The sequence below is a fragment of the Dama dama genome, chromosome 18 (assembly GCF_033118175.1).
Source record: "Dama dama isolate Ldn47 chromosome 18, ASM3311817v1, whole genome shotgun sequence".
In the NCBI taxonomy this organism is placed as follows: Eukaryota; Metazoa; Chordata; class Mammalia; order Artiodactyla; family Cervidae; genus Dama; species Dama dama.
Genome location: NC_083698.1, coordinates 12,129,476 through 12,137,597, shown reverse-complemented (window position 1 = coordinate 12,137,597; position 8,122 = coordinate 12,129,476). Strand labels below are relative to the sequence as shown.

General features: G+C 37.3%; 1 non-coding gene across 1 annotated transcript; it reads right to left on the bottom strand.

The window, feature by feature from the left end:
- Window positions 1-878: 878 nt before the first annotated feature.
- Window positions 879-980, bottom strand: LOC133073174 (U6 spliceosomal RNA). Its single transcript, XR_009696883.1, has one exon. It is a non-coding gene; the product is annotated as a U6 spliceosomal RNA (small nuclear RNA).
- Window positions 981-8,122: the final 7,142 nt, after the last annotated feature.

Below are 8,122 nucleotides of genomic sequence, written 5' to 3'. Positions count from 1 at the left end.
AATACACTATTGACCTTTTTGGTAGCAATTTTATTAAAATATAAATATCATATGATACACAATTCATTCATTTAAACTGTACAATTCAATGGTTTTTAGCATATTCTCAGAATTGTGACAGTATCATCACAGTAAATTTTAGAACATTTTTATCAGTCCAAAAGAAATTCTGTTCTCTTTAGGTGTCACCTCCCAAACACTCCCAGCCCTAGATAACAACTGATAGACTTCTGTCCCTATGGATTTGCCTGCTCTGGACATTTAATATCATTCAAACAATGTGTGGCCTCTTGTGAATGGCTTCTTTCATTTAATGTTTTCAAGCTTCGTCTATGTTGTAGCATGTGTCAATACTTCATTCCTTTTTATTGCCAAATAATATTTCCTTGTGTGACTATACCACTTATTATTATCCATCCATCAGTTGGTGGGTATTTGGATTATTTCTACTCTTTGACTATTATGAAGAATGCCGCTGTGATCTTTCACATACAACATATTTTGGTGGACATGTGTTTCCTTGGGTGTAGGAATGGAATTGTTGGGTCATAGAATGACTTGGGGGCTTCCCAGGTGACACAGTGGTAAAGAACCCATCTGCCAATGCCAGAAACACAAGTTCGACCCCTGGGTTGGGAAGATTCCCTGGAGTAGGAAATGGTAACCCACTCTAGTATTCTTGCCTGGGAAATTTCAAGGAGAGAGGAGCTTGGCAGGCTACAGTGCATAGAGTCACAAAGAGTCAGACACGACTGAGCTTATACACATTCAGGGTGACAGTATGTTTACCTTCTGAGGAGTTTCCAGGTTGTTTTCCAAAGTGTACTATTTTACATTCTTAATAGCAGTGTATGAGGGTACTAATTTATCCACTTCCTCTCCAGTGCTTGTTCTTCATGAGTTCGTGTCATCCTCACACAGGGGCAATGCTAATCTCTATAACGTTCCAATTTTAGTATATGTGCCACCCAAGCAAGAACTTACCCATCTTTTTATTATACTTATATGAAGTGACATCCCATTATGGTTTTGATTTACCATTTGTGTACCTTTTTTGGAGACATGTCTGTTCAGATACTTTCTGATTTTTTAATTAGTTTGTCTTTTTATTTCTGAGTTCTGAGAGTCCTTTATATACTCTAGATGCAATTCTGAGTTCTGAGAGTCCTTTATATACTCTAGATGCAAGTCCCTTATTAGATATATGATTTGCAAATATTTTCTCCCATTCAGTGAGCTGTCTTTCCACTTTCTTGATTGCATTCCTTGCAGCACAAAAGTGTTAGTTTTGATAAAGTACAATTAGTCAATTTTTTCTTTTGTTTCTTATACTTTCATTTTTATATTTTAAAAAACCATTGCCAAATTCCAGGTAACAGATCTATGCCCATGTTTTCTTCCAAGAGTGCTATATTTTCAGCTCTTACATTTAAGTCTGTGATGCGCTTTTATTTAATTTTTGTATATGATGTAAGGATAGGTCCAACTTTATTTTTCTTTTTGCATGCAGATATTCAGTTGCCCCAGTATCATTTATTGAAAAGATTTTATTCTTTCCCCCATTTAATTTTTTTTGGTGCATTTGTCAAAAGTCAATTGACTATAAATGGAGGGTTTATTTATAAACCCTGGGCTCTTAGTTCTACCCCGCTGATCTACACGTGTGTCCTTACGCCAGTGCCACACTGTCTTGATTTTTGTAGCTTTACAACAAGTTTTGAAGTTGGGAAATTTAAGTCCTCCAACTTACAACTTTGTTCTTTTCCAAGATTATTTTGACTCAGTTTCCTTGAATCCCCATGTGAATTTTAGATCAGCTTGTCAATTTTTGCAAAGAAACCAAGTATGAAGTTGATAAGAATTACATTGAATTAGATCAACTGAGGGAGAAGAATTCAAGAATTCAATCTGTAGATCAATTGTAAGAAGACACATGCACATAAAATGTCCTTCTATTTATTTTAGTCATTAATCATTTTCAACAATGTTTTAAAGATTATTGAGTGTAAGTTTCACACTTTTGTAAAACTTATCCTAAGTATTTTATTCTTTTTAAGCTATTGTAAAAAAGTTTCTGAATTTCATTTTAAGATCACTCATTGCTAGTGTACAGAACTATAATTAATCATTTTAAATTGAGGTTCAGCTCAGTTCAGTTCAGTCGCTCAGTTGTCTCCAACTCTTTGTGACCCCATGAATCGCAGCACGCCAGGCCTCCCTGTCCATCACCAACTCCCGGAGTCCACCCAAACCTATGTCCATTGAATTGGTGATGCCATCCAACCATCTCATCCTCTGTCATCCCCTTCTCCTCCTGCCCTCAGTCTTTCCCAGCATCAGGGTCTTTTCCAATGAGTCAACTCTTCGCATCAGGTGGCCAAAGTATTGGAGTTTCAGCTTCAGCATCAGTCCTTCCAATGAACACCCAGGACTGATCTCCTTTAGGATGGACTGGTTGGATCTCCTTGCAGTCCAATTGAGGTACATAGATTTATAATGTTATATATTAGTTTCAAGTGTACAACATGGTGACTCAAAATTTTCATAGATTACACTCCACTTAATTTTATTATAAAAATATTGGCTATACTCTCTGTGGTGTACAATATATCCTTACAGTTCATTTTATACATAGTAGTTTGTATTTATTAATCCCCTGCCCCATCGACAATTGATTTTTGTATATTAATATTATAACCTATAATCTTTCTGAACGTACAACTTCTACTAGTTTTTAGTGGATTGCTTAGGATTTTCTAAATACAACATCATGACATCTGTGAACAGAACCAGTTTCACTTCTTGTTTTCCAATCTCAAAACAGTTTTACTTCTTGTTTTCCAATCTTGAAGACTTTTATTTTACTTTCGTGGTTAAATGCACTGACTAGAATCTCTAGCACAATGTAGACTAGAAGTGATGCAACAAACATCTTTGTCTTGTTCCTGACTTTAGGGGGAATGTTTTCAGTCTTTCATCAGTTAAGTGTGATATTAGCTGTGGACTTTTCTTTGATACCCTTTATTGGATTGAGAAAGTTCCCCTCTATTCCTAATTTTTAAAGTGACTTTATCATGACAGGGTATTGGATTATTTCAAATAGGTTTGCTGCATCTATTCAGATATCCCTGGGCCGGGAAGATCCCCTGGAGAAGGAAATGGCAACCCACTACAGTATTCTTGCCTGGAAAATTCCATGGACAGAGGATCCTGGTGGGCTACAGTCCATGGGGTCACAAAGAGTCAGAAATGACTGAGTGACTAACACTTTCACTTTTCATTATTCAGACGATACTGTGAGATTTTGTCCTTTATTATTATATATTGGGCTTCCCAGGTGGCTCAGTGATAGAGAATTCGCCCACCAATGCAGGAGATGTGGGTTCTATCCATGGGCCAAAAAGATCCCCTGGAGGAGGAAATGGCTACTCACTCCAGTAGCCTTGCCTAGAAAATCCCATGGACAGAGGAGCTTGGCGGATTCCCATGAGATCACAACGAGGCAGATATAACTGAGCATACAGCACATACACATACACACATTACATAGATTTTCAGATGTAAAAACCAACCTTTGTGTTAATTCCACTTGGTCATGGTGTATATATATAATTCTTTTAATATGTCCCCATATTTGGCTGGGTATATTTTGTTGAGGATTGCATCTATATTCATAAAAAATATTGGTCCATAGTTTTCCTTTCTTGTGATGTCCTTGTCTGGATTTTGTATCAGCATAAAAGTGGTCCCATAAAATGAGTTGAAATTGTTCACTCCTCTTCTGTTTTTTGGAAAAATTCATAGAGAAGTGGTATTAATTTTTTAAATGTTTAATTAAATTAACCAGTAAAATTGTCCAGGCCTAGACTTTTCTTTGTGCATAGTTTTTTGGCTAAATTTACTTTTTGTTATAGGTCTGTTCAGAGTTTGTATTTTTTCTTGAGTCAGTTTTGGTAGTTTGTGTCTTTGTAGTAATTGGTCTATTTAATATAATTAATCCAATTTATTGGCATACAATTGTCCATATTACTTCTGTTTAATCCTTTTTTATTTCTGTAAAGTTGGTAGTGCTATCCACTTTCATTTCTAATTTTAACAGGTTGAGTCCTCTCTTTTTTTCCTTGTTCAGTCTAGGCAACACAGGACCCTTGGTTGCTTAACACTGGCTGTCACGGTGGCAGAATTTAACCCATCCAATTGAAACACTACAACCACTCAACTTGTACTCGATAGTTGCATTTGGTTTGGCAACCTTGTCCCAGGAACTCTGATGATGCTGTCAGTGACCAAATTAAACTGGAATTACAGTAATTTGGTCTTGTTAATATGGTGAACATACATTGTTCAGAAGCTTTGGTAAGCTCCATGGTTCCTAAACTCTGTTCCAAATCACTTCAGAGTACCACAAAACATTTACAAGAGCCCTGCAAGATATTTCAAAATTTCTAGGGAAACATAGCAGTATTTCTTACACAAACTATTACTAACAAGTTGTGTGGATATAAATATTTAATAAATAAGACGGTTAAGACAATTTTTGGCTTATAAATACTATGAAAAAATAATCAAATCACTGTGACCTGAGAAATTTTGCAGCCTCTGGATTATTTATTTTTGTTTTTCCCCACAGCCTTATTAACAATAACTGCATGGGTTTTATTAAACTTTTCGAAATATTAAAAAGAGTCCTAAGAACCTTTCTAACCTCATGAGCCACAAGTTGGTAACTGATAGATGAAGGTGTCTCTAAAATCACATGAATAGGACAAAACTGTGTATTATTTGTAAGTACATGCTCCATGGTGATATCATTATGGTGATATAATACCTCCTGTTCTTGCTCACAATTCCCAAAGATATTTTTCTAGAGGTAGAGAAGGAGCAAAGAGGCAATTAACTTATAGTGTTGCATTTGGAGAACACTTCATCTATTTTACAAAAATTGATTTAGCATATACTGTGTGCCAGACATGGGGAACAAAACAAAGAAGCCCTGACTAATATTCTAAAATCTAAACACTTAATGTAATAACAGTGAGGTATGGTGCTTTAAAAAAGATGGTCAGGAAGGGGTCAAATATGGGACACTTAAGTAAATATCTGAATGAAGAGACAGAGAGCAATACAGATAATTAGAGAGGGTTCCAGGGATTCCCAGGTGGCTCAGTGGTAAAGAATTCACCAGCCAATGTAGGAAATGCAAGAGATGCTGGTTTGATCCCTGAGTTGGGCAGATCCCCTGGAGGAGGAAACAGCAACCCACTCTAGTACTCTTGTCTGGAGAACCCAATGGACAGAGGAGTCTGGTGGGCTACAGTTCAAGGGGTCACAAAAAGTCAGACACAGCTGAGCACACAGCATCAGGCAGAGGGTTCCAGCAGGTGAAAGGTCAGAGCATGTTTGGCATTCTAGGTAGGAGCTTATGTCGGCTAACCTTTGTCTCTGGGTAAGTATGTTCCTAGCCTTCTCCCAGCCAAGGAGTGCAGCGCACAGAACATCTCACGGTGTCCTACCCCTGCTAACCTCCTGTTCTTCCTTCCTTCCTTTCTCCCTTCCTTCTTTCCCTCCCTCTATCCTGTCTTCTTTCTTCCACCAAATGCTTACTGAAAGTCTACTGTACACCATCCATTATTCTTGGTACTTAGGATCCAGCAGTAAATAAAACAGACATGGCCCCAACTTGCTTGAAATTTACAGACTAGCAAACTAGGGTCATTTGTAAACAAACAAGCAAACCAAAAATCCCAAGTGTGGTAAGTATTAAACACTTGTTCAGTGAACCTGACCCAAATTAAGAGATAAATATTTGACCAACGAATCAATGTTCAAATGAATGAACAAATGAAGAGATGAATTGACTGACCTTTAAGATGTTATTACCCTGAGATTTTTACCATAGCAGAATAATTAGACTTTTTGGTCTGATTCTTATTTTCTATTTCTATATTGCTACAAGTGAAAAATGTTGAGTAAGAATTCAACTAAATCTGTCAGTCAAAAAAACTTCATAAGAAAATCAATTAACTAGCTCAAAATCATCTCTGTACTTTCAGAAAAAAAGAAAGCAGCTGCCTGATGATATTTTTAATTGAATTCAGAAACTATTACCTACGAGAACCTTTAATTTATTCTTAGCCAGTCAATCGAAAACAATTTAAGCAAAGCAGAATCTGTTTTCTTTTAAGTTGCAACTGAGCTGAGAGCTGCCATGCCAGCTTCCACCCAGTGTGAATTTCAGGAACTGAATGATAAACACCAGTAAATGAAACCTCTTCCTAGAATGCCAGCAGGACTGCTTTAACCAAGGTTAGGCTACTAGGCAACAATCTAAGAAAACCAATATTCTGCTGCTAATTACCCATCTAAAAGGCTAGAGAGGAAATTATAGAAAGAAGCAATCTTCTTAATAATTCCCCAATTACTCCACCCTGAATCATCTCTTACTCATGAAAGGGTGAATATGGTAGTTTCAGAGAATCTCAGTTCTCATTCAAGTGAGAATTAGAGAGATTGCCTCCCTGAAAGAAATGGGCTTAACAGTTCTATGCAAATGCCTTACCCTCCGTATGAAAGTTACAGTGTTAGTCACTCAGTTTTGTTCGACTCTTTGTGACCCCACGCATGGACTGTAGTCTGCTAGGCTACTCTGTCCATGGGATTCTCCAAGCAAGAATACTGGAATGGGTAGCCATTCCCTTTTCCAGGGGATCTTCCCGACCCAGGAATGGAACCTGGGTCTCCTGCTTTGCAGGCAAATTCTTTGCCATCTGAGCCACCAGGGAAGCCATACCTCCATGTAGTATTTACAAATGCTGTGGGTGAGACCGACAGAGAGGGAAGGCTTCTGGAGGCTGAAGTGGTGGGAGCCACAGAGCTCAAATTGATGGCAATACTGTCAGTCACATTGCAGTCTGGTCTCTACTGGTTCATCTGTTTGTTCATTACATACGAACAAGACAGAATAGCTTACAGTCGAACAAGGGAGTCATGTGAGAAGCTGGTACACAAATAAACAAGATGGTCAAATATAACTGTGCCTTGAAGAAAATTTCCAAGGTGATGTGACAGACTTTAGAAGACTTGTTTAATAAAGTGGTTAAGAAAGGCCTTCAGGCTATTTTTCTAAGAGTTTTATGTATTACATATGTTCTCTGTGTTCTTTTTAAATAGGGTCTAACCATGCTGCTTTCACACTAGCTAGAGTAGACACCCAACAAGTGGTTCTTTTCTAGCCAACTCATCATGAGTCTATGGAAAGGAAGGGAATGGGGGTAGGTCTTAACACAACGACTGGAATCAGCCAATACAAGACACAGGGGGAAAAGTCACTTCCTCCTTTATGACCATGGCTAGGCAAAAAAATTCCTCAGAATGACTAAAAATCCAAGAATATTAGAGAAAAAAATTTTTAAGTTGGATTTTTTTTTTTAATTCAAATCTTTTGTTTTTAGAAGGACACCTTTTAGGAAATTAAAAAGCAGACCACAGACTGGGAGAAAATATCTAATATATACCAAAAATACTATGTGTGTGCATACTCAACATATATATGTATAAATACATGTTGTTGTTTAGTCTCTTGGTCATGTCCAACTCTTTGCAACTCCATAGACTATAGCCCTGCCAGGCTCCTCTGTCCATGGGATTCTTCAGGCAAGAATACTGGAGTGGGTGGCCATTCTCTTTTCCAGGGGCTCTTCTGGACCCAGAGATCAAATCCACACCTCTTGCACAGGCAGATGGATTCTTCAATACTGAGCCACCACGGAAGCTTCTATAAATACATACATGTGCGTGCACATATAACATATAGGATGTGTGTGTTTCATATGTCATATATATCTGGAAAAGGACACATAAAGAACATATAATGAACTCTTAAATATCAATAATTAGAAGATAACTCAACTTTTAATTGGACAAAAGATTGAAACAGGTACTTCACAAAAAATGATAGAAAAAAATGGCCTATAGCACTCAAAAAGATATTCAACACCATTAGTCATCAGAGAATTACAAACTAAAACCACAGTGAGATACCCCTTTTCACCTACTGTAATGGCTAAGATGAAAAAGAGTAACCATACCAAGTGTCGGTAAGAATGTGGAAAAACAAACTCAT